This window comes from Ranitomeya imitator, unplaced genomic scaffold, assembly GCF_032444005.1.
Source record: "Ranitomeya imitator isolate aRanImi1 unplaced genomic scaffold, aRanImi1.pri SCAFFOLD_1258, whole genome shotgun sequence".
Classification (NCBI taxonomy): Eukaryota; Metazoa; Chordata; class Amphibia; order Anura; family Dendrobatidae; genus Ranitomeya; species Ranitomeya imitator.
Genome location: NW_027194247.1, coordinates 1 through 22,218, shown reverse-complemented (window position 1 = coordinate 22,218; position 22,218 = coordinate 1). Strand labels below are relative to the sequence as shown.

The 22,218-nt window shown below is 38.2% G+C and overlaps 30 non-coding genes across 30 annotated transcripts; all 30 read left to right on the top strand.

The window, feature by feature from the left end:
- The first annotated feature begins 189 nt into the window (after nucleotides 1-189).
- On the top strand, nucleotides 190-262 carry TRNAR-CCU (transfer RNA arginine (anticodon CCU)). Its single transcript has one exon. It is a non-coding gene; the product is annotated as a tRNA-Arg (tRNA).
- Nucleotides 263-1,114: 852 nt separating this feature from the next.
- Nucleotides 1,115-1,207, top strand: TRNAI-UAU (transfer RNA isoleucine (anticodon UAU)). The gene is given in 2 exon segments: nucleotides 1,115-1,152; nucleotides 1,172-1,207. It is a non-coding gene; the product is annotated as a tRNA-Ile (tRNA).
- A 447-nt stretch (nucleotides 1,208-1,654) lies between these two features.
- TRNAR-CCU (transfer RNA arginine (anticodon CCU)) lies at nucleotides 1,655-1,727 on the top strand. Its single transcript has one exon. It is a non-coding gene; the product is annotated as a tRNA-Arg (tRNA).
- An 852-nt stretch (nucleotides 1,728-2,579) lies between these two features.
- Nucleotides 2,580-2,672, top strand: TRNAI-UAU (transfer RNA isoleucine (anticodon UAU)). The gene is given in 2 exon segments: nucleotides 2,580-2,617; nucleotides 2,637-2,672. It is a non-coding gene; the product is annotated as a tRNA-Ile (tRNA).
- A 447-nt stretch (nucleotides 2,673-3,119) lies between these two features.
- TRNAR-CCU (transfer RNA arginine (anticodon CCU)) lies at nucleotides 3,120-3,192 on the top strand. Its single transcript has one exon. It is a non-coding gene; the product is annotated as a tRNA-Arg (tRNA).
- An 852-nt stretch (nucleotides 3,193-4,044) lies between these two features.
- On the top strand, nucleotides 4,045-4,137 carry TRNAI-UAU (transfer RNA isoleucine (anticodon UAU)). The gene is given in 2 exon segments: nucleotides 4,045-4,082; nucleotides 4,102-4,137. It is a non-coding gene; the product is annotated as a tRNA-Ile (tRNA).
- Nucleotides 4,138-4,584: 447 nt separating this feature from the next.
- On the top strand, nucleotides 4,585-4,657 carry TRNAR-CCU (transfer RNA arginine (anticodon CCU)). Its single transcript has one exon. It is a non-coding gene; the product is annotated as a tRNA-Arg (tRNA).
- An 852-nt stretch (nucleotides 4,658-5,509) lies between these two features.
- Nucleotides 5,510-5,602, top strand: TRNAI-UAU (transfer RNA isoleucine (anticodon UAU)). The gene is given in 2 exon segments: nucleotides 5,510-5,547; nucleotides 5,567-5,602. It is a non-coding gene; the product is annotated as a tRNA-Ile (tRNA).
- A 447-nt stretch (nucleotides 5,603-6,049) lies between these two features.
- Nucleotides 6,050-6,122, top strand: TRNAR-CCU (transfer RNA arginine (anticodon CCU)). Its single transcript has one exon. It is a non-coding gene; the product is annotated as a tRNA-Arg (tRNA).
- An 852-nt stretch (nucleotides 6,123-6,974) lies between these two features.
- On the top strand, nucleotides 6,975-7,067 carry TRNAI-UAU (transfer RNA isoleucine (anticodon UAU)). Its single transcript is given in 2 exon segments — nucleotides 6,975-7,012; nucleotides 7,032-7,067. It is a non-coding gene; the product is annotated as a tRNA-Ile (tRNA).
- Nucleotides 7,068-7,514: 447 nt separating this feature from the next.
- Nucleotides 7,515-7,587, top strand: TRNAR-CCU (transfer RNA arginine (anticodon CCU)). Its single transcript has one exon. It is a non-coding gene; the product is annotated as a tRNA-Arg (tRNA).
- An 852-nt stretch (nucleotides 7,588-8,439) lies between these two features.
- Nucleotides 8,440-8,532, top strand: TRNAI-UAU (transfer RNA isoleucine (anticodon UAU)). The gene is given in 2 exon segments: nucleotides 8,440-8,477; nucleotides 8,497-8,532. It is a non-coding gene; the product is annotated as a tRNA-Ile (tRNA).
- Nucleotides 8,533-8,979: 447 nt separating this feature from the next.
- TRNAR-CCU (transfer RNA arginine (anticodon CCU)) lies at nucleotides 8,980-9,052 on the top strand. The gene has a single exon. It is a non-coding gene; the product is annotated as a tRNA-Arg (tRNA).
- Nucleotides 9,053-9,904: 852 nt separating this feature from the next.
- Nucleotides 9,905-9,997, top strand: TRNAI-UAU (transfer RNA isoleucine (anticodon UAU)). Its single transcript is given in 2 exon segments — nucleotides 9,905-9,942; nucleotides 9,962-9,997. It is a non-coding gene; the product is annotated as a tRNA-Ile (tRNA).
- Nucleotides 9,998-10,444: 447 nt separating this feature from the next.
- TRNAR-CCU (transfer RNA arginine (anticodon CCU)) lies at nucleotides 10,445-10,517 on the top strand. Its single transcript has one exon. It is a non-coding gene; the product is annotated as a tRNA-Arg (tRNA).
- An 852-nt stretch (nucleotides 10,518-11,369) lies between these two features.
- Nucleotides 11,370-11,462, top strand: TRNAI-UAU (transfer RNA isoleucine (anticodon UAU)). Its single transcript is given in 2 exon segments — nucleotides 11,370-11,407; nucleotides 11,427-11,462. It is a non-coding gene; the product is annotated as a tRNA-Ile (tRNA).
- Nucleotides 11,463-11,909: 447 nt separating this feature from the next.
- Nucleotides 11,910-11,982, top strand: TRNAR-CCU (transfer RNA arginine (anticodon CCU)). The gene has a single exon. It is a non-coding gene; the product is annotated as a tRNA-Arg (tRNA).
- Nucleotides 11,983-12,834: 852 nt separating this feature from the next.
- TRNAI-UAU (transfer RNA isoleucine (anticodon UAU)) lies at nucleotides 12,835-12,927 on the top strand. Its single transcript is given in 2 exon segments — nucleotides 12,835-12,872; nucleotides 12,892-12,927. It is a non-coding gene; the product is annotated as a tRNA-Ile (tRNA).
- A 447-nt stretch (nucleotides 12,928-13,374) lies between these two features.
- Nucleotides 13,375-13,447, top strand: TRNAR-CCU (transfer RNA arginine (anticodon CCU)). Its single transcript has one exon. It is a non-coding gene; the product is annotated as a tRNA-Arg (tRNA).
- Nucleotides 13,448-14,299: 852 nt separating this feature from the next.
- Nucleotides 14,300-14,392, top strand: TRNAI-UAU (transfer RNA isoleucine (anticodon UAU)). Its single transcript is given in 2 exon segments — nucleotides 14,300-14,337; nucleotides 14,357-14,392. It is a non-coding gene; the product is annotated as a tRNA-Ile (tRNA).
- Nucleotides 14,393-14,839: 447 nt separating this feature from the next.
- Nucleotides 14,840-14,912, top strand: TRNAR-CCU (transfer RNA arginine (anticodon CCU)). The gene has a single exon. It is a non-coding gene; the product is annotated as a tRNA-Arg (tRNA).
- Nucleotides 14,913-15,764: 852 nt separating this feature from the next.
- TRNAI-UAU (transfer RNA isoleucine (anticodon UAU)) lies at nucleotides 15,765-15,857 on the top strand. Its single transcript is given in 2 exon segments — nucleotides 15,765-15,802; nucleotides 15,822-15,857. It is a non-coding gene; the product is annotated as a tRNA-Ile (tRNA).
- A 447-nt stretch (nucleotides 15,858-16,304) lies between these two features.
- Nucleotides 16,305-16,377, top strand: TRNAR-CCU (transfer RNA arginine (anticodon CCU)). Its single transcript has one exon. It is a non-coding gene; the product is annotated as a tRNA-Arg (tRNA).
- Nucleotides 16,378-17,229: 852 nt separating this feature from the next.
- TRNAI-UAU (transfer RNA isoleucine (anticodon UAU)) lies at nucleotides 17,230-17,322 on the top strand. Its single transcript is given in 2 exon segments — nucleotides 17,230-17,267; nucleotides 17,287-17,322. It is a non-coding gene; the product is annotated as a tRNA-Ile (tRNA).
- Nucleotides 17,323-17,769: 447 nt separating this feature from the next.
- Nucleotides 17,770-17,842, top strand: TRNAR-CCU (transfer RNA arginine (anticodon CCU)). The gene has a single exon. It is a non-coding gene; the product is annotated as a tRNA-Arg (tRNA).
- Nucleotides 17,843-18,694: 852 nt separating this feature from the next.
- Nucleotides 18,695-18,787, top strand: TRNAI-UAU (transfer RNA isoleucine (anticodon UAU)). Its single transcript is given in 2 exon segments — nucleotides 18,695-18,732; nucleotides 18,752-18,787. It is a non-coding gene; the product is annotated as a tRNA-Ile (tRNA).
- A 447-nt stretch (nucleotides 18,788-19,234) lies between these two features.
- Nucleotides 19,235-19,307, top strand: TRNAR-CCU (transfer RNA arginine (anticodon CCU)). The gene has a single exon. It is a non-coding gene; the product is annotated as a tRNA-Arg (tRNA).
- An 852-nt stretch (nucleotides 19,308-20,159) lies between these two features.
- On the top strand, nucleotides 20,160-20,252 carry TRNAI-UAU (transfer RNA isoleucine (anticodon UAU)). The gene is given in 2 exon segments: nucleotides 20,160-20,197; nucleotides 20,217-20,252. It is a non-coding gene; the product is annotated as a tRNA-Ile (tRNA).
- Nucleotides 20,253-20,699: 447 nt separating this feature from the next.
- On the top strand, nucleotides 20,700-20,772 carry TRNAR-CCU (transfer RNA arginine (anticodon CCU)). Its single transcript has one exon. It is a non-coding gene; the product is annotated as a tRNA-Arg (tRNA).
- Nucleotides 20,773-21,624: 852 nt separating this feature from the next.
- On the top strand, nucleotides 21,625-21,717 carry TRNAI-UAU (transfer RNA isoleucine (anticodon UAU)). Its single transcript is given in 2 exon segments — nucleotides 21,625-21,662; nucleotides 21,682-21,717. It is a non-coding gene; the product is annotated as a tRNA-Ile (tRNA).
- Nucleotides 21,718-22,218: the final 501 nt, after the last annotated feature.

The following is a 22,218-nucleotide window of genomic DNA, read 5'->3' as shown; positions in this document are numbered from 1 at the left end:
AGTAACGTACAGTGACCCGACAAAGTTAGCCCTGGCTCTCTTGTAAAATAAAGATGCATGTGCATTCGGACGGTTTGTTTCAATTTGGAGTTCAAACTTACAAGATCGTTCGTGATAACTCAATCAAAATTGAGTGCTGCACTCTTGTGGTAACCAAAAAAAGTCTAGATTTTTAAGCTACTCCATCAAGCCCCAGTGGCCTAATGGATAAGGCACTGGCCTCCTAAGCCAGGGATTGTGGGTTCAAGTCCCATCTGGGGTGCTTGTTGATTTCCCTTTCCGACAGCTTCTCATGGAAGTTTGATGGTGCATGTGTAAACCGTTCTCCTTGTCTTGTTTCTTCGTAAATTAGTTCTTGCAAACCTCTACCCTTTACAACGATCCTTTCCATGTACTGAGAGAAGCGTTAACACGCAATTGTGTGGCGGAAAAATATTGCATCTTAATTGTTTTCATCTTATCTTCATTTATGACCCAAATAACAAAGAGTATATTTTCTAAGATATGGTTATGCTTTCAACCACACAATATTTGCAAAGATCAAAAGAAAAAAATTATAATTGAAAAAATGTAAACGGTTTTTGAAACATTTTGGACAATGTTCTTTTTTTCATATCATGTTCTTTCTTACAAAACAAAATGAGAGTAATCTTTCAATTTTTACCCTGGCCATTGGGAACATTTTGGACTCAAACATCCTGCCGTTCTCCTAAATATCAGAGGTATGGTTACAAAGACTGACAACACCTCTGTACGCAGCTGTTAACACAGGATCTAGGAATCACAAAAGGTGATGTCACAGATGACCCTGCAGCCCCTGAATTCAGAAGAATTTTTTATATCGTCAATGTCTGTTCATTGCAGCAAATGTACGTGCGCATTTCCAGATCCAAAAAAAAACAGGATGTTTGAGTCTAAAATGACCCGGCGTCCAGTGTCTAAATTTCTCGTTTTCATTTTTAATAAAGATCGTGATATGGTAAAATATATATTGTCAAACATTATAATAAAATCTTAGAAACCTGTTGTAAGCAATCATTAATTTTCTGAAGAACTATCCCATTTCATTTTTTTTTTCTTATAGAATGTATGTCGTAGGGGGTGTGCCCAGTCGGCTCCAGTGGCGCAATCGGTCAGCGCGCGGTACTTATAAAGCAGTAACTGTCGAGTGATGCCGAGGTTGTGAGTTCGACCCTCACCTGGAGCATTCTATTCTTGCCTTCGTTTTGTATTTTTTACTACTGAAGTCGTTGAAACGGTTCATGATCTAGCGCCAAGATTAAGAGAGAAATTTCAACGAGATATTTGTTGTTTAAGTTTTTGTATTTTTAAAAATTGCCGCAGGTTGGACAAGTCTACTGAGTCCCACCGTAATCTGGTGTCATAATTGAAAGGGAAATGTGGAAGCTATCTATTTAGTTTTTCAGGCTTCTGGTAGTCCAATAAACTTTCCATCATCGGCATTAGTAACGTACAGTGACCCGACAAAGTTAGCCCTGGCTCTCTTGTAAAATAAAGATGCATGTGCATTCGGACGGTTTGTTTCAATTTGGAGTTCAAACTTACAAGATCGTTCGTGATAACTCAATCAAAATTGAGTGCTGCACTCTTGTGGTAACCAAAAAAAGTCTAGATTTTTAAGCTACTCCATCAAGCCCCAGTGGCCTAATGGATAAGGCACTGGCCTCCTAAGCCAGGGATTGTGGGTTCAAGTCCCATCTGGGGTGCTTGTTGATTTCCCTTTCCGACAGCTTCTCATGGAAGTTTGATGGTGCATGTGTAAACCGTTCTCCTTGTCTTGTTTCTTCGTAAATTAGTTCTTGCAAACCTCTACCCTTTACAACGATCCTTTCCATGTACTGAGAGAAGCGTTAACACGCAATTGTGTGGCGGAAAAATATTGCATCTTAATTGTTTTCATCTTATCTTCATTTATGACCCAAATAACAAAGAGTATATTTTCTAAGATATGGTTATGCTTTCAACCACACAATATTTGCAAAGATCAAAAGAAAAAAATTATAATTGAAAAAATGTAAACGGTTTTTGAAACATTTTGGACAATGTTCTTTTTTTCATATCATGTTCTTTCTTACAAAACAAAATGAGAGTAATCTTTCAATTTTTACCCTGGCCATTGGGAACATTTTGGACTCAAACATCCTGCCGTTCTCCTAAATATCAGAGGTATGGTTACAAAGACTGACAACACCTCTGTACGCAGCTGTTAACACAGGATCTAGGAATCACAAAAGGTGATGTCACAGATGACCCTGCAGCCCCTGAATTCAGAAGAATTTTTTATATCGTCAATGTCTGTTCATTGCAGCAAATGTACGTGCGCATTTCCAGATCCAAAAAAAAACAGGATGTTTGAGTCTAAAATGACCCGGCGTCCAGTGTCTAAATTTCTCGTTTTCATTTTTAATAAAGATCGTGATATGGTAAAATATATATTGTCAAACATTATAATAAAATCTTAGAAACCTGTTGTAAGCAATCATTAATTTTCTGAAGAACTATCCCATTTCATTTTTTTTTTCTTATAGAATGTATGTCGTAGGGGGTGTGCCCAGTCGGCTCCAGTGGCGCAATCGGTCAGCGCGCGGTACTTATAAAGCAGTAACTGTCGAGTGATGCCGAGGTTGTGAGTTCGACCCTCACCTGGAGCATTCTATTCTTGCCTTCGTTTTGTATTTTTTACTACTGAAGTCGTTGAAACGGTTCATGATCTAGCGCCAAGATTAAGAGAGAAATTTCAACGAGATATTTGTTGTTTAAGTTTTTGTATTTTTAAAAATTGCCGCAGGTTGGACAAGTCTACTGAGTCCCACCGTAATCTGGTGTCATAATTGAAAGGGAAATGTGGAAGCTATCTATTTAGTTTTTCAGGCTTCTGGTAGTCCAATAAACTTTCCATCATCGGCATTAGTAACGTACAGTGACCCGACAAAGTTAGCCCTGGCTCTCTTGTAAAATAAAGATGCATGTGCATTCGGACGGTTTGTTTCAATTTGGAGTTCAAACTTACAAGATCGTTCGTGATAACTCAATCAAAATTGAGTGCTGCACTCTTGTGGTAACCAAAAAAAGTCTAGATTTTTAAGCTACTCCATCAAGCCCCAGTGGCCTAATGGATAAGGCACTGGCCTCCTAAGCCAGGGATTGTGGGTTCAAGTCCCATCTGGGGTGCTTGTTGATTTCCCTTTCCGACAGCTTCTCATGGAAGTTTGATGGTGCATGTGTAAACCGTTCTCCTTGTCTTGTTTCTTCGTAAATTAGTTCTTGCAAACCTCTACCCTTTACAACGATCCTTTCCATGTACTGAGAGAAGCGTTAACACGCAATTGTGTGGCGGAAAAATATTGCATCTTAATTGTTTTCATCTTATCTTCATTTATGACCCAAATAACAAAGAGTATATTTTCTAAGATATGGTTATGCTTTCAACCACACAATATTTGCAAAGATCAAAAGAAAAAAATTATAATTGAAAAAATGTAAACGGTTTTTGAAACATTTTGGACAATGTTCTTTTTTTCATATCATGTTCTTTCTTACAAAACAAAATGAGAGTAATCTTTCAACTTTTACCCTGGCCATTGGGAACATTTTGGACTCAAACATCCTGCCGTTCTCCTAAATATCAGAGGTATGGTTACAAAGACTGACAACACCTCTGTACGCAGCTGTTAACACAGGATCTAGGAATCACAAAAGGTGATGTCACAGATGACCCTGCAGCCCCTGAATTCAGAAGAATTTTTTATATCGTCAATGTCTGTTCATTGCAGCAAATGTACGTGCGCATTTCCAGATCCAAAAAAAAACAGGATGTTTGAGTCTAAAATGACCCGGCGTCCAGTGTCTAAATTTCTCGTTTTCATTTTTAATAAAGATCGTGATATGGTAAAATATATATTGTCAAACATTATAATAAAATCTTAGAAACCTGTTGTAAGCAATCATTAATTTTCTGAAGAACTATCCCATTTCATTTTTTTTTTCTTATAGAATGTATGTCGTAGGGGGTGTGCCCAGTCGGCTCCAGTGGCGCAATCGGTCAGCGCGCGGTACTTATAAAGCAGTAACTGTCGAGTGATGCCGAGGTTGTGAGTTCGACCCTCACCTGGAGCATTCTATTCTTGCCTTCGTTTTGTATTTTTTACTACTGAAGTCGTTGAAACGGTTCATGATCTAGCGCCAAGATTAAGAGAGAAATTTCAACGAGATATTTGTTGTTTAAGTTTTTGTATTTTTAAAAATTGCCGCAGGTTGGACAAGTCTACTGAGTCCCACCGTAATCTGGTGTCATAATTGAAAGGGAAATGTGGAAGCTATCTATTTAGTTTTTCAGGCTTCTGGTAGTCCAATAAACTTTCCATCATCGGCATTAGTAACGTACAGTGACCCGACAAAGTTAGCCCTGGCTCTCTTGTAAAATAAAGATGCATGTGCATTCGGACGGTTTGTTTCAATTTGGAGTTCAAACTTACAAGATCGTTCGTGATAACTCAATCAAAATTGAGTGCTGCACTCTTGTGGTAACCAAAAAAAGTCTAGATTTTTAAGCTACTCCATCAAGCCCCAGTGGCCTAATGGATAAGGCACTGGCCTCCTAAGCCAGGGATTGTGGGTTCAAGTCCCATCTGGGGTGCTTGTTGATTTCCCTTTCCGACAGCTTCTCATGGAAGTTTGATGGTGCATGTGTAAACCGTTCTCCTTGTCTTGTTTCTTCGTAAATTAGTTCTTGCAAACCTCTACCCTTTACAACGATCCTTTCCATGTACTGAGAGAAGCGTTAACACGCAATTGTGTGGCGGAAAAATATTGCATCTTAATTGTTTTCATCTTATCTTCATTTATGACCCAAATAACAAAGAGTATATTTTCTAAGATATGGTTATGCTTTCAACCACACAATATTTGCAAAGATCAAAAGAAAAAAATTATAATTGAAAAAATGTAAACGGTTTTTGAAACATTTTGGACAATGTTCTTTTTTTCATATCATGTTCTTTCTTACAAAACAAAATGAGAGTAATCTTTCAATTTTTACCCTGGCCATTGGGAACATTTTGGACTCAAACATCCTGCCGTTCTCCTAAATATCAGAGGTATGGTTACAAAGACTGACAACACCTCTGTACGCAGCTGTTAACACAGGATCTAGGAATCACAAAAGGTGATGTCACAGATGACCCTGCAGCCCCTGAATTCAGAAGAATTTTTTATATCGTCAATGTCTGTTCATTGCAGCAAATGTACGTGCGCATTTCCAGATCCAAAAAAAAACAGGATGTTTGAGTCTAAAATGACCCGGCGTCCAGTGTCTAAATTTCTCGTTTTCATTTTTAATAAAGATCGTGATATGGTAAAATATATATTGTCAAACATTATAATAAAATCTTAGAAACCTGTTGTAAGCAATCATTAATTTTCTGAAGAACTATCCCATTTCATTTTTTTTTTCTTATAGAATGTATGTCGTAGGGGGTGTGCCCAGTCGGCTCCAGTGGCGCAATCGGTCAGCGCGCGGTACTTATAAAGCAGTAACTGTCGAGTGATGCCGAGGTTGTGAGTTCGACCCTCACCTGGAGCATTCTATTCTTGCCTTCGTTTTGTATTTTTTACTACTGAAGTCGTTGAAACGGTTCATGATCTAGCGCCAAGATTAAGAGAGAAATTTCAACGAGATATTTGTTGTTTAAGTTTTTGTATTTTTAAAAATTGCCGCAGGTTGGACAAGTCTACTGAGTCCCACCGTAATCTGGTGTCATAATTGAAAGGGAAATGTGGAAGCTATCTATTTAGTTTTTCAGGCTTCTGGTAGTCCAATAAACTTTCCATCATCGGCATTAGTAACGTACAGTGACCCGACAAAGTTAGCCCTGGCTCTCTTGTAAAATAAAGATGCATGTGCATTCGGACGGTTTGTTTCAATTTGGAGTTCAAACTTACAAGATCGTTCGTGATAACTCAATCAAAATTGAGTGCTGCACTCTTGTGGTAACCAAAAAAAGTCTAGATTTTTAAGCTACTCCATCAAGCCCCAGTGGCCTAATGGATAAGGCACTGGCCTCCTAAGCCAGGGATTGTGGGTTCAAGTCCCATCTGGGGTGCTTGTTGATTTCCCTTTCCGACAGCTTCTCATGGAAGTTTGATGGTGCATGTGTAAACCGTTCTCCTTGTCTTGTTTCTTCGTAAATTAGTTCTTGCAAACCTCTACCCTTTACAACGATCCTTTCCATGTACTGAGAGAAGCGTTAACACGCAATTGTGTGGCGGAAAAATATTGCATCTTAATTGTTTTCATCTTATCTTCATTTATGACCCAAATAACAAAGAGTATATTTTCTAAGATATGGTTATGCTTTCAACCACACAATATTTGCAAAGATCAAAAGAAAAAAATTATAATTGAAAAAATGTAAACGGTTTTTGAAACATTTTGGACAATGTTCTTTTTTTCATATCATGTTCTTTCTTACAAAACAAAATGAGAGTAATCTTTCAATTTTTACCCTGGCCATTGGGAACATTTTGGACTCAAACATCCTGCCGTTCTCCTAAATATCAGAGGTATGGTTACAAAGACTGACAACACCTCTGTACGCAGCTGTTAACACAGGATCTAGGAATCACAAAAGGTGATGTCACAGATGACCCTGCAGCCCCTGAATTCAGAAGAATTTTTTATATCGTCAATGTCTGTTCATTGCAGCAAATGTACGTGCGCATTTCCAGATCCAAAAAAAAACAGGATGTTTGAGTCTAAAATGACCCGGCGTCCAGTGTCTAAATTTCTCGTTTTCATTTTTAATAAAGATCGTGATATGGTAAAATATATATTGTCAAACATTATAATAAAATCTTAGAAACCTGTTGTAAGCAATCATTAATTTTCTGAAGAACTATCCCATTTCATTTTTTTTTTCTTATAGAATGTATGTCGTAGGGGGTGTGCCCAGTCGGCTCCAGTGGCGCAATCGGTCAGCGCGCGGTACTTATAAAGCAGTAACTGTCGAGTGATGCCGAGGTTGTGAGTTCGACCCTCACCTGGAGCATTCTATTCTTGCCTTCGTTTTGTATTTTTTACTACTGAAGTCGTTGAAACGGTTCATGATCTAGCGCCAAGATTAAGAGAGAAATTTCAACGAGATATTTGTTGTTTAAGTTTTTGTATTTTTAAAAATTGCCGCAGGTTGGACAAGTCTACTGAGTCCCACCGTAATCTGGTGTCATAATTGAAAGGGAAATGTGGAAGCTATCTATTTAGTTTTTCAGGCTTCTGGTAGTCCAATAAACTTTCCATCATCGGCATTAGTAACGTACAGTGACCCGACAAAGTTAGCCCTGGCTCTCTTGTAAAATAAAGATGCATGTGCATTCGGACGGTTTGTTTCAATTTGGAGTTCAAACTTACAAGATCGTTCGTGATAACTCAATCAAAATTGAGTGCTGCACTCTTGTGGTAACCAAAAAAAGTCTAGATTTTTAAGCTACTCCATCAAGCCCCAGTGGCCTAATGGATAAGGCACTGGCCTCCTAAGCCAGGGATTGTGGGTTCAAGTCCCATCTGGGGTGCTTGTTGATTTCCCTTTCCGACAGCTTCTCATGGAAGTTTGATGGTGCATGTGTAAACCGTTCTCCTTGTCTTGTTTCTTCGTAAATTAGTTCTTGCAAACCTCTACCCTTTACAACGATCCTTTCCATGTACTGAGAGAAGCGTTAACACGCAATTGTGTGGCGGAAAAATATTGCATCTTAATTGTTTTCATCTTATCTTCATTTATGACCCAAATAACAAAGAGTATATTTTCTAAGATATGGTTATGCTTTCAACCACACAATATTTGCAAAGATCAAAAGAAAAAAATTATAATTGAAAAAATGTAAACGGTTTTTGAAACATTTTGGACAATGTTCTTTTTTTCATATCATGTTCTTTCTTACAAAACAAAATGAGAGTAATCTTTCAATTTTTACCCTGGCCATTGGGAACATTTTGGACTCAAACATCCTGCCGTTCTCCTAAATATCAGAGGTATGGTTACAAAGACTGACAACACCTCTGTACGCAGCTGTTAACACAGGATCTAGGAATCACAAAAGGTGATGTCACAGATGACCCTGCAGCCCCTGAATTCAGAAGAATTTTTTATATCGTCAATGTCTGTTCATTGCAGCAAATGTACGTGCGCATTTCCAGATCCAAAAAAAAACAGGATGTTTGAGTCTAAAATGACCCGGCGTCCAGTGTCTAAATTTCTCGTTTTCATTTTTAATAAAGATCGTGATATGGTAAAATATATATTGTCAAACATTATAATAAAATCTTAGAAACCTGTTGTAAGCAATCATTAATTTTCTGAAGAACTATCCCATTTCATTTTTTTTTTCTTATAGAATGTATGTCGTAGGGGGTGTGCCCAGTCGGCTCCAGTGGCGCAATCGGTCAGCGCGCGGTACTTATAAAGCAGTAACTGTCGAGTGATGCCGAGGTTGTGAGTTCGACCCTCACCTGGAGCATTCTATTCTTGCCTTCGTTTTGTATTTTTTACTACTGAAGTCGTTGAAACGGTTCATGATCTAGCGCCAAGATTAAGAGAGAAATTTCAACGAGATATTTGTTGTTTAAGTTTTTGTATTTTTAAAAATTGCCGCAGGTTGGACAAGTCTACTGAGTCCCACCGTAATCTGGTGTCATAATTGAAAGGGAAATGTGGAAGCTATCTATTTAGTTTTTCAGGCTTCTGGTAGTCCAATAAACTTTCCATCATCGGCATTAGTAACGTACAGTGACCCGACAAAGTTAGCCCTGGCTCTCTTGTAAAATAAAGATGCATGTGCATTCGGACGGTTTGTTTCAATTTGGAGTTCAAACTTACAAGATCGTTCGTGATAACTCAATCAAAATTGAGTGCTGCACTCTTGTGGTAACCAAAAAAAGTCTAGATTTTTAAGCTACTCCATCAAGCCCCAGTGGCCTAATGGATAAGGCACTGGCCTCCTAAGCCAGGGATTGTGGGTTCAAGTCCCATCTGGGGTGCTTGTTGATTTCCCTTTCCGACAGCTTCTCATGGAAGTTTGATGGTGCATGTGTAAACCGTTCTCCTTGTCTTGTTTCTTCGTAAATTAGTTCTTGCAAACCTCTACCCTTTACAACGATCCTTTCCATGTACTGAGAGAAGCGTTAACACGCAATTGTGTGGCGGAAAAATATTGCATCTTAATTGTTTTCATCTTATCTTCATTTATGACCCAAATAACAAAGAGTATATTTTCTAAGATATGGTTATGCTTTCAACCACACAATATTTGCAAAGATCAAAAGAAAAAAATTATAATTGAAAAAATGTAAACGGTTTTTGAAACATTTTGGACAATGTTCTTTTTTTCATATCATGTTCTTTCTTACAAAACAAAATGAGAGTAATCTTTCAATTTTTACCCTGGCCATTGGGAACATTTTGGACTCAAACATCCTGCCGTTCTCCTAAATATCAGAGGTATGGTTACAAAGACTGACAACACCTCTGTACGCAGCTGTTAACACAGGATCTAGGAATCACAAAAGGTGATGTCACAGATGACCCTGCAGCCCCTGAATTCAGAAGAATTTTTTATATCGTCAATGTCTGTTCATTGCAGCAAATGTACGTGCGCATTTCCAGATCCAAAAAAAAACAGGATGTTTGAGTCTAAAATGACCCGGCGTCCAGTGTCTAAATTTCTCGTTTTCATTTTTAATAAAGATCGTGATATGGTAAAATATATATTGTCAAACATTATAATAAAATCTTAGAAACCTGTTGTAAGCAATCATTAATTTTCTGAAGAACTATCCCATTTCATTTTTTTTTTCTTATAGAATGTATGTCGTAGGGGGTGTGCCCAGTCGGCTCCAGTGGCGCAATCGGTCAGCGCGCGGTACTTATAAAGCAGTAACTGTCGAGTGATGCCGAGGTTGTGAGTTCGACCCTCACCTGGAGCATTCTATTCTTGCCTTCGTTTTGTATTTTTTACTACTGAAGTCGTTGAAACGGTTCATGATCTAGCGCCAAGATTAAGAGAGAAATTTCAACGAGATATTTGTTGTTTAAGTTTTTGTATTTTTAAAAATTGCCGCAGGTTGGACAAGTCTACTGAGTCCCACCGTAATCTGGTGTCATAATTGAAAGGGAAATGTGGAAGCTATCTATTTAGTTTTTCAGGCTTCTGGTAGTCCAATAAACTTTCCATCATCGGCATTAGTAACGTACAGTGACCCGACAAAGTTAGCCCTGGCTCTCTTGTAAAATAAAGATGCATGTGCATTCGGACGGTTTGTTTCAATTTGGAGTTCAAACTTACAAGATCGTTCGTGATAACTCAATCAAAATTGAGTGCTGCACTCTTGTGGTAACCAAAAAAAGTCTAGATTTTTAAGCTACTCCATCAAGCCCCAGTGGCCTAATGGATAAGGCACTGGCCTCCTAAGCCAGGGATTGTGGGTTCAAGTCCCATCTGGGGTGCTTGTTGATTTCCCTTTCCGACAGCTTCTCATGGAAGTTTGATGGTGCATGTGTAAACCGTTCTCCTTGTCTTGTTTCTTCGTAAATTAGTTCTTGCAAACCTCTACCCTTTACAACGATCCTTTCCATGTACTGAGAGAAGCGTTAACACGCAATTGTGTGGCGGAAAAATATTGCATCTTAATTGTTTTCATCTTATCTTCATTTATGACCCAAATAACAAAGAGTATATTTTCTAAGATATGGTTATGCTTTCAACCACACAATATTTGCAAAGATCAAAAGAAAAAAATTATAATTGAAAAAATGTAAACGGTTTTTGAAACATTTTGGACAATGTTCTTTTTTTCATATCATGTTCTTTCTTACAAAACAAAATGAGAGTAATCTTTCAATTTTTACCCTGGCCATTGGGAACATTTTGGACTCAAACATCCTGCCGTTCTCCTAAATATCAGAGGTATGGTTACAAAGACTGACAACACCTCTGTACGCAGCTGTTAACACAGGATCTAGGAATCACAAAAGGTGATGTCACAGATGACCCTGCAGCCCCTGAATTCAGAAGAATTTTTTATATCGTCAATGTCTGTTCATTGCAGCAAATGTACGTGCGCATTTCCAGATCCAAAAAAAAACAGGATGTTTGAGTCTAAAATGACCCGGCGTCCAGTGTCTAAATTTCTCGTTTTCATTTTTAATAAAGATCGTGATATGGTAAAATATATATTGTCAAACATTATAATAAAATCTTAGAAACCTGTTGTAAGCAATCATTAATTTTCTGAAGAACTATCCCATTTCATTTTTTTTTTCTTATAGAATGTATGTCGTAGGGGGTGTGCCCAGTCGGCTCCAGTGGCGCAATCGGTCAGCGCGCGGTACTTATAAAGCAGTAACTGTCGAGTGATGCCGAGGTTGTGAGTTCGACCCTCACCTGGAGCATTCTATTCTTGCCTTCGTTTTGTATTTTTTACTACTGAAGTCGTTGAAACGGTTCATGATCTAGCGCCAAGATTAAGAGAGAAATTTCAACGAGATATTTGTTGTTTAAGTTTTTGTATTTTTAAAAATTGCCGCAGGTTGGACAAGTCTACTGAGTCCCACCGTAATCTGGTGTCATAATTGAAAGGGAAATGTGGAAGCTATCTATTTAGTTTTTCAGGCTTCTGGTAGTCCAATAAACTTTCCATCATCGGCATTAGTAACGTACAGTGACCCGACAAAGTTAGCCCTGGCTCTCTTGTAAAATAAAGATGCATGTGCATTCGGACGGTTTGTTTCAATTTGGAGTTCAAACTTACAAGATCGTTCGTGATAACTCAATCAAAATTGAGTGCTGCACTCTTGTGGTAACCAAAAAAAGTCTAGATTTTTAAGCTACTCCATCAAGCCCCAGTGGCCTAATGGATAAGGCACTGGCCTCCTAAGCCAGGGATTGTGGGTTCAAGTCCCATCTGGGGTGCTTGTTGATTTCCCTTTCCGACAGCTTCTCATGGAAGTTTGATGGTGCATGTGTAAACCGTTCTCCTTGTCTTGTTTCTTCGTAAATTAGTTCTTGCAAACCTCTACCCTTTACAACGATCCTTTCCATGTACTGAGAGAAGCGTTAACACGCAATTGTGTGGCGGAAAAATATTGCATCTTAATTGTTTTCATCTTATCTTCATTTATGACCCAAATAACAAAGAGTATATTTTCTAAGATATGGTTATGCTTTCAACCACACAATATTTGCAAAGATCAAAAGAAAAAAATTATAATTGAAAAAATGTAAACGGTTTTTGAAACATTTTGGACAATGTTCTTTTTTTCATATCATGTTCTTTCTTACAAAACAAAATGAGAGTAATCTTTCAATTTTTACCCTGGCCATTGGGAACATTTTGGACTCAAACATCCTGCCGTTCTCCTAAATATCAGAGGTATGGTTACAAAGACTGACAACACCTCTGTACGCAGCTGTTAACACAGGATCTAGGAATCACAAAAGGTGATGTCACAGATGACCCTGCAGCCCCTGAATTCAGAAGAATTTTTTATATCGTCAATGTCTGTTCATTGCAGCAAATGTACGTGCGCATTTCCAGATCCAAAAAAAAACAGGATGTTTGAGTCTAAAATGACCCGGCGTCCAGTGTCTAAATTTCTCGTTTTCATTTTTAATAAAGATCGTGATATGGTAAAATATATATTGTCAAACATTATAATAAAATCTTAGAAACCTGTTGTAAGCAATCATTAATTTTCTGAAGAACTATCCCATTTCATTTTTTTTTTCTTATAGAATGTATGTCGTAGGGGGTGTGCCCAGTCGGCTCCAGTGGCGCAATCGGTCAGCGCGCGGTACTTATAAAGCAGTAACTGTCGAGTGATGCCGAGGTTGTGAGTTCGACCCTCACCTGGAGCATTCTATTCTTGCCTTCGTTTTGTATTTTTTACTACTGAAGTCGTTGAAACGGTTCATGATCTAGCGCCAAGATTAAGAGAGAAATTTCAACGAGATATTTGTTGTTTAAGTTTTTGTATTTTTAAAAATTGCCGCAGGTTGGACAAGTCTACTGAGTCCCACCGTAATCTGGTGTCATAATTGAAAGGGAAATGTGGAAGCTATCTATTTAGTTTTTCAGGCTTCTGGTAGTCCAATAAACTTTCCATCATCGGCATTAGTAACGTACAGTGACCCGACAAAGTTAGCCCTGGCTCTCTTGTAAAATAAAGATGCATGTGCATTCGGACGGTTTGTTTCAATTTGGAGTTCAAACTTACAAGATCGTTCGTGATAACTCAATCAAAATTGAGTGCTGCACTCTTGTGGTAACCAAAAAAAGTCTAGATTTTTAAGCTACTCCATCAAGCCCCAGTGGCCTAATGGATAAGGCACTGGCCTCCTAAGCCAGGGATTGTGGGTTCAAGTCCCATCTGGGGTGCTTGTTGATTTCCCTTTCCGACAGCTTCTCATGGAAGTTTGATGGTGCATGTGTAAACCGTTCTCCTTGTCTTGTTTCTTCGTAAATTAGTTCTTGCAAACCTCTACCCTTTACAACGATCCTTTCCATGTACTGAGAGAAGCGTTAACACGCAATTGTGTGGCGGAAAAATATTGCATCTTAATTGTTTTCATCTTATCTTCATTTATGACCCAAATAACAAAGAGTATATTTTCTAAGATATGGTTATGCTTTCAACCACACAATATTTGCAAAGATCAAAAGAAAAAAATTATAATTGAAAAAATGTAAACGGTTTTTGAAACATTTTGGACAATGTTCTTTTTTTCATATCATGTTCTTTCTTACAAAACAAAATGAGAGTAATCTTTCAATTTTTACCCTGGCCATTGGGAACATTTTGGACTCAAACATCCTGCCGTTCTCCTAAATATCAGAGGTATGGTTACAAAGACTGACAACACCTCTGTACGCAGCTGTTAACACAGGATCTAGGAATCACAAAAGGTGATGTCACAGATGACCCTGCAGCCCCTGAATTCAGAAGAATTTTTTATATCGTCAATGTCTGTTCATTGCAGCAAATGTACGTGCGCATTTCCAGATCCAAAAAAAAACAGGATGTTTGAGTCTAAAATGACCCGGCGTCCAGTGTCTAAATTTCTCGTTTTCATTTTTAATAAAGATCGTGATATGGTAAAATATATATTGTCAAACATTATAATAAAATCTTAGAAACCTGTTGTAAGCAATCATTAATTTTCTGAAGAACTATCCCATTTCATTTTTTTTTTCTTATAGAATGTATGTCGTAGGGGGTGTGCCCAGTCGGCTCCAGTGGCGCAATCGGTCAGCGCGCGGTACTTATAAAGCAGTAACTGTCGAGTGATGCCGAGGTTGTGAGTTCGACCCTCACCTGGAGCATTCTATTCTTGCCTTCGTTTTGTATTTTTTACTACTGAAGTCGTTGAAACGGTTCATGATCTAGCGCCAAGATTAAGAGAGAAATTTCAACGAGATATTTGTTGTTTAAGTTTTTGTATTTTTAAAAATTGCCGCAGGTTGGACAAGTCTACTGAGTCCCACCGTAATCTGGTGTCATAATTGAAAGGGAAATGTGGAAGCTATCTATTTAGTTTTTCAGGCTTCTGGTAGTCCAATAAACTTTCCATCATCGGCATTAGTAACGTACAGTGACCCGACAAAGTTAGCCCTGGCTCTCTTGTAAAATAAAGATGCATGTGCATTCGGACGGTTTGTTTCAATTTGGAGTTCAAACTTACAAGATCGTTCGTGATAACTCAATCAAAATTGAGTGCTGCACTCTTGTGGTAACCAAAAAAAGTCTAGATTTTTAAGCTACTCCATCAAGCCCCAGTGGCCTAATGGATAAGGCACTGGCCTCCTAAGCCAGGGATTGTGGGTTCAAGTCCCATCTGGGGTGCTTGTTGATTTCCCTTTCCGACAGCTTCTCATGGAAGTTTGATGGTGCATGTGTAAACCGTTCTCCTTGTCTTGTTTCTTCGTAAATTAGTTCTTGCAAACCTCTACCCTTTACAACGATCCTTTCCATGTACTGAGAGAAGCGTTAACACGCAATTGTGTGGCGGAAAAATATTGCATCTTAATTGTTTTCATCTTATCTTCATTTATGACCCAAATAACAAAGAGTATATTTTCTAAGATATGGTTATGCTTTCAACCACACAATATTTGCAAAGATCAAAAGAAAAAAATTATAATTGAAAAAATGTAAACGGTTTTTGAAACATTTTGGACAATGTTCTTTTTTTCATATCATGTTCTTTCTTACAAAACAAAATGAGAGTAATCTTTCAATTTTTACCCTGGCCATTGGGAACATTTTGGACTCAAACATCCTGCCGTTCTCCTAAATATCAGAGGTATGGTTACAAAGACTGACAACACCTCTGTACGCAGCTGTTAACACAGGATCTAGGAATCACAAAAGGTGATGTCACAGATGACCCTGCAGCCCCTGAATTCAGAAGAATTTTTTATATCGTCAATGTCTGTTCATTGCAGCAAATGTACGTGCGCATTTCCAGATCCAAAAAAAAACAGGATGTTTGAGTCTAAAATGACCCGGCGTCCAGTGTCTAAATTTCTCGTTTTCATTTTTAATAAAGATCGTGATATGGTAAAATATATATTGTCAAACATTATAATAAAATCTTAGAAACCTGTTGTAAGCAATCATTAATTTTCTGAAGAACTATCCCATTTCATTTTTTTTTTCTTATAGAATGTATGTCGTAGGGGGTGTGCCCAGTCGGCTCCAGTGGCGCAATCGGTCAGCGCGCGGTACTTATAAAGCAGTAACTGTCGAGTGATGCCGAGGTTGTGAGTTCGACCCTCACCTGGAGCATTCTATTCTTGCCTTCGTTTTGTATTTTTTACTACTGAAGTCGTTGAAACGGTTCATGATCTAGCGCCAAGATTAAGAGAGAAATTTCAACGAGATATTTGTTGTTTAAGTTTTTGTATTTTTAAAAATTGCCGCAGGTTGGACAAGTCTACTGAGTCCCACCGTAATCTGGTGTCATAATTGAAAGGGAAATGTGGAAGCTATCTATTTAGTTTTTCAGGCTTCTGGTAGTCCAATAAACTTTCCATCATCGGCATTAGTAACGTACAGTGACCCGACAAAGTTAGCCCTGGCTCTCTTGTAAAATAAAGATGCATGTGCATTCGGACGGTTTGTTTCAATTTGGAGTTCAAACTTACAAGATCGTTCGTGATAACTCAATCAAAATTGAGTGCTGCACTCTTGTGGTAACCAAAAAAAGTCTAGATTTTTAAGCTACTCCATCAAGCCCCAGTGGCCTAATGGATAAGGCACTGGCCTCCTAAGCCAGGGATTGTGGGTTCAAGTCCCATCTGGGGTGCTTGTTGATTTCCCTTTCCGACAGCTTCTCATGGAAGTTTGATGGTGCATGTGTAAACCGTTCTCCTTGTCTTGTTTCTTCGTAAATTAGTTCTTGCAAACCTCTACCCTTTACAACGATCCTTTCCATGTACTGAGAGAAGCGTTAACACGCAATTGTGTGGCGGAAAAATATTGCATCTTAATTGTTTTCATCTTATCTTCATTTATGACCCAAATAACAAAGAGTATATTTTCTAAGATATGGTTATGCTTTCAACCACACAATATTTGCAAAGATCAAAAGAAAAAAATTATAATTGAAAAAATGTAAACGGTTTTTGAAACATTTTGGACAATGTTCTTTTTTTCATATCATGTTCTTTCTTACAAAACAAAATGAGAGTAATCTTTCAATTTTTACCCTGGCCATTGGGAACATTTTGGACTCAAACATCCTGCCGTTCTCCTAAATATCAGAGGTATGGTTACAAAGACTGACAACACCTCTGTACGCAGCTGTTAACACAGGATCTAGGAATCACAAAAGGTGATGTCACAGATGACCCTGCAGCCCCTGAATTCAGAAGAATTTTTTATATCGTCAATGTCTGTTCATTGCAGCAAATGTACGTGCGCATTTCCAGATCCAAAAAAAAACAGGATGTTTGAGTCTAAAATGACCCGGCGTCCAGTGTCTAAATTTCTCGTTTTCATTTTTAATAAAGATCGTGATATGGTAAAATATATATTGTCAAACATTATAATAAAATCTTAGAAACCTGTTGTAAGCAATCATTAATTTTCTGAAGAACTATCCCATTTCATTTTTTTTTTCTTATAGAATGTATGTCGTAGGGGGTGTGCCCAGTCGGCTCCAGTGGCGCAATCGGTCAGCGCGCGGTACTTATAAAGCAGTAACTGTCGAGTGATGCCGAGGTTGTGAGTTCGACCCTCACCTGGAGCATTCTATTCTTGCCTTCGTTTTGTATTTTTTACTACTGAAGTCGTTGAAACGGTTCATGATCTAGCGCCAAGATTAAGAGAGAAATTTCAACGAGATATTTGTTGTTTAAGTTTTTGTATTTTTAAAAATTGCCGCAGGTTGGACAAGTCTACTGAGTCCCACCGTAATCTGGTGTCATAATTGAAAGGGAAATGTGGAAGCTATCTATTTAGTTTTTCAGGCTTCTGGTAGTCCAATAAACTTTCCATCATCGGCATTAGTAACGTACAGTGACCCGACAAAGTTAGCCCTGGCTCTCTTGTAAAATAAAGATGCATGTGCATTCGGACGGTTTGTTTCAATTTGGAGTTCAAACTTACAAGATCGTTCGTGATAACTCAATCAAAATTGAGTGCTGCACTCTTGTGGTAACCAAAAAAAGTCTAGATTTTTAAGCTACTCCATCAAGCCCCAGTGGCCTAATGGATAAGGCACTGGCCTCCTAAGCCAGGGATTGTGGGTTCAAGTCCCATCTGGGGTGCTTGTTGATTTCCCTTTCCGACAGCTTCTCATGGAAGTTTGATGGTGCATGTGTAAACCGTTCTCCTTGTCTTGTTTCTTCGTAAATTAGTTCTTGCAAACCTCTACCCTTTACAACGATCCTTTCCATGTACTGAGAGAAGCGTTAACACGCAATTGTGTGGCGGAAAAATATTGCATCTTAATTGTTTTCATCTTATCTTCATTTATGACCCAAATAACAAAGAGTATATTTTCTAAGATATGGTTATGCTTTCAACCACACAATATTTGCAAAGATCAAAAGAAAAAAATTATAATTGAAAAAATGTAAACGGTTTTTGAAACATTTTGGACAATGTTCTTTTTTTCATATCATGTTCTTTCTTACAAAACAAAATGAGAGTAATCTTTCAATTTTTACCCTGGCCATTGGGAACATTTTGGACTCAAACATCCTGCCGTTCTCCTAAATATCAGAGGTATGGTTACAAAGACTGACAACACCTCTGTACGCAGCTGTTAACACAGGATCTAGGAATCACAAAAGGTGATGTCACAGATGACCCTGCAGCCCCTGAATTCAGAAGAATTTTTTATATCGTCAATGTCTGTTCATTGCAGCAAATGTACGTGCGCATTTCCAGATCCAAAAAAAAACAGGATGTTTGAGTCTAAAATGACCCGGCGTCCAGTGTCTAAATTTCTCGTTTTCATTTTTAATAAAGATCGTGATATGGTAAAATATATATTGTCAAACATTATAATAAAATCTTAGAAACCTGTTGTAAGCAATCATTAATTTTCTGAAGAACTATCCCATTTCATTTTTTTTTTCTTATAGAATGTATGTCGTAGGGGGTGTGCCCAGTCGGCTCCAGTGGCGCAATCGGTCAGCGCGCGGTACTTATAAAGCAGTAACTGTCGAGTGATGCCGAGGTTGTGAGTTCGACCCTCACCTGGAGCATTCTATTCTTGCCTTCGTTTTGTATTTTTTACTACTGAAGTCGTTGAAACGGTTCATGATCTAGCGCCAAGATTAAGAGAGAAATTTCAACGAGATATTTGTTGTTTAAGTTTTTGTATTTTTAAAAATTGCCGCAGGTTGGACAAGTCTACTGAGTCCCACCGTAATCTGGTGTCATAATTGAAAGGGAAATGTGGAAGCTATCTATTTAGTTTTTCAGGCTTCTGGTAGTCCAATAAACTTTCCATCATCGGCATTAGTAACGTACAGTGACCCGACAAAGTTAGCCCTGGCTCTCTTGTAAAATAAAGATGCATGTGCATTCGGACGGTTTGTTTCAATTTGGAGTTCAAACTTACAAGATCGTTCGTGATAACTCAATCAAAATTGAGTGCTGCACTCTTGTGGTAACCAAAAAAAGTCTAGATTTTTAAGCTACTCCATCAAGCCCCAGTGGCCTAATGGATAAGGCACTGGCCTCCTAAGCCAGGGATTGTGGGTTCAAGTCCCATCTGGGGTGCTTGTTGATTTCCCTTTCCGACAGCTTCTCATGGAAGTTTGATGGTGCATGTGTAAACCGTTCTCCTTGTCTTGTTTCTTCGTAAATTAGTTCTTGCAAACCTCTACCCTTTACAACGATCCTTTCCATGTACTGAGAGAAGCGTTAACACGCAATTGTGTGGCGGAAAAATATTGCATCTTAATTGTTTTCATCTTATCTTCATTTATGACCCAAATAACAAAGAGTATATTTTCTAAGATATGGTTATGCTTTCAACCACACAATATTTGCAAAGATCAAAAGAAAAAAATTATAATTGAAAAAATGTAAACGGTTTTTGAAACATTTTGGACAATGTTCTTTTTTTCATATCATGTTCTTTCTTACAAAACAAAATGAGAGTAATCTTTCAATTTTTACCCTGGCCATTGGGAACATTTTGGACTCAAACATCCTGCCGTTCTCCTAAATATCAGAGGTATGGTTACAAAGACTGACAACACCTCTGTACGCAGCTGTTAACACAGGATCTAGGAATCACAAAAGGTGATGTCACAGATGACCCTGCAGCCCCTGAATTCAGAAGAATTTTTTATATCGTCAATGTCTGTTCATTGCAGCAAATGTACGTGCGCATTTCCAGATCCAAAAAAAAAACAGGATGTTTGAGTCTAAAATGACCCGGCGTCCAGTGTCTAAATTTCTCGTTTTCATTTTTAATAAAGATCGTGATATGGTAAAATATATATTGTCAAACATTATAATAAAATCTTAGAAACCTGTTGTAAGCAATCATTAATTTTCTGAAGAACTATCCCATTTCATTTTTTTTTTCTTATAGAATGTATGTCGTAGGGGTGTGCCCAGTCGGCTCCAGTGGCGCAATCGGTCAGCGCGCGGTACTTATAAAGCAGTAACTGTCGAGTGATGCCGAGGTTGTGAGTTCGACCCTCACCTGGAGCATTCTATTCTTGCCTTCGTTTTGTATTTTTTACTACTGAAGTCGTTGAAACGGTTCATGATCTAGCGCCAAGATTAAGAGAGAAATTTCAACGAGATATTTGTTGTTTAAGTTTTTGTATTTTTAAAAATTGCCGCAGGTTGGACAAGTCTACTGAGTCCCACCGTAATCTGGTGTCATAATTGAAAGGGAAATGTGGAAGCTATCTATTTAGTTTTTCAGGCTTCTGGTAGTCCAATAAACTTTCCATCATCGGCATTAGTAACGTACAGTGACCCGACAAAGTTAGCCCTGGCTCTCTTGTAAAATAAAGATGCATGTGCATTCGGACGGTTTGTTTCAATTTGGAGTTCAAACTTACAAGATCGTTCGTGATAACTCAATCAAAATTGAGTGCTGCACTCTTGTGGTAACCAAAAAAAGTCTAGATTTTTAAGCTACTCCATCAAGCCCCAGTGGCCTAATGGATAAGGCACTGGCCTCCTAAGCCAGGGATTGTGGGTTCAAGTCCCATCTGGGGTGCTTGTTGATTTCCCTTTCCGACAGCTTCTCATGGAAGTTTGATGGTGCATGTGTAAACCGTTCTCCTTGTCTTGTTTCTTCGTAAATTAGTTCTTGCAAACCTCTACCCTTTACAACGATCCTTTCCATGTACTGAGAGAAGCGTTAACACGCAATTGTGTGGCGGAAAAATATTGCATCTTAATTGTTTTCATCTTATCTTCATTTATGACCCAAATAACAAAGAGTATATTTTCTAAGATATGGTTATGCTTTCAACCACACAATATTTGCAAAGATCAAAAGAAAAAAATTATAATTGAAAAAATGTAAACGGTTTTGAAACATTTTGGACAATGTTCTTTTTTTCATATCATGTTCTTTCTTACAAAACAAAATGAGAGTAATCTTTCAATTTTTACCCTGGCCATTGGGAACATTTTGGACTCAAACATCCTGCCGTTCTCCTAAATATCAGAGGTATGGTTACAAAGACTGACAACACCTCTGTACGCAGCTGTTAACACAGGATCTAGGAATCACAAAAGGTGATGTCACAGATGACCCTGCAGCCCCTGAATTCAGAAGAATTTTTTATATCGTCAATGTCTGTTCATTGCAGCAAATGTACGTGCGCATTTCCAGATCCAAAAAAAAACAGGATGTTTGAGTCTAAAATGACCCGGCGTCCAGTGTCTAAATTTCTCGTTTTCATTTTTAATAAAGATCGTGATATGGTAAAATATATATTGTCAAACATTATAATAAAATCTTAGAAACCTGTTGTAAGCAATCATTAATTTTCTGAAGAACTATCCCATTTCATTTTTTTTTTTCTTATAGAATGTATGTCGTAGGGGGTGTGCCCAGTCGGCTCCAGTGGCGCAATCGGTCAGCGCGCGGTACTTATAAAGCAGTAACTGTCGAGTGATGCCGAGGTTGTGAGTTCGACCCTCACCTGGAGCATTCTATTCTTGCCTTCGTTTTGTATTTTTTACTACTGAAGTCGTTGAAACGGTTCATGATCTAGCGCCAAGATTAAGAGAGAAATTTCAACGAGATATTTGTTGTTTAAGTTTTTGTATTTTTAAAATTGCCGCAGGTTGGACAAGTCTACTGAGTCCCACCGTAATCTGGTGTCATAATTGAAAGGGAAATGTGGAAGCTATCTATTTAGTTTTTCAGGCTTCTGGTAGTCCAATAAACTTTCCATCATCGGCATTAGTAACGTACAGTGACCCGACAAAGTTAGCCCTGGCTCTCTTGTAAAATAAAGATGCATGTGCATTCGGACGGTTTGTTTCAATTTGGAGTTCAAACTTACAAGATCGTTCGTGATAACTCAATCAAAATTGAGTGCTGCACTCTTGTGGTAACCAAAAAAAGTCTAGATTTTTAAGCTACTCCATCAAGCCCCAGTGGCCTAATGGATAAGGCACTGGCCTCCTAAGCCAGGGATTGTGGGTT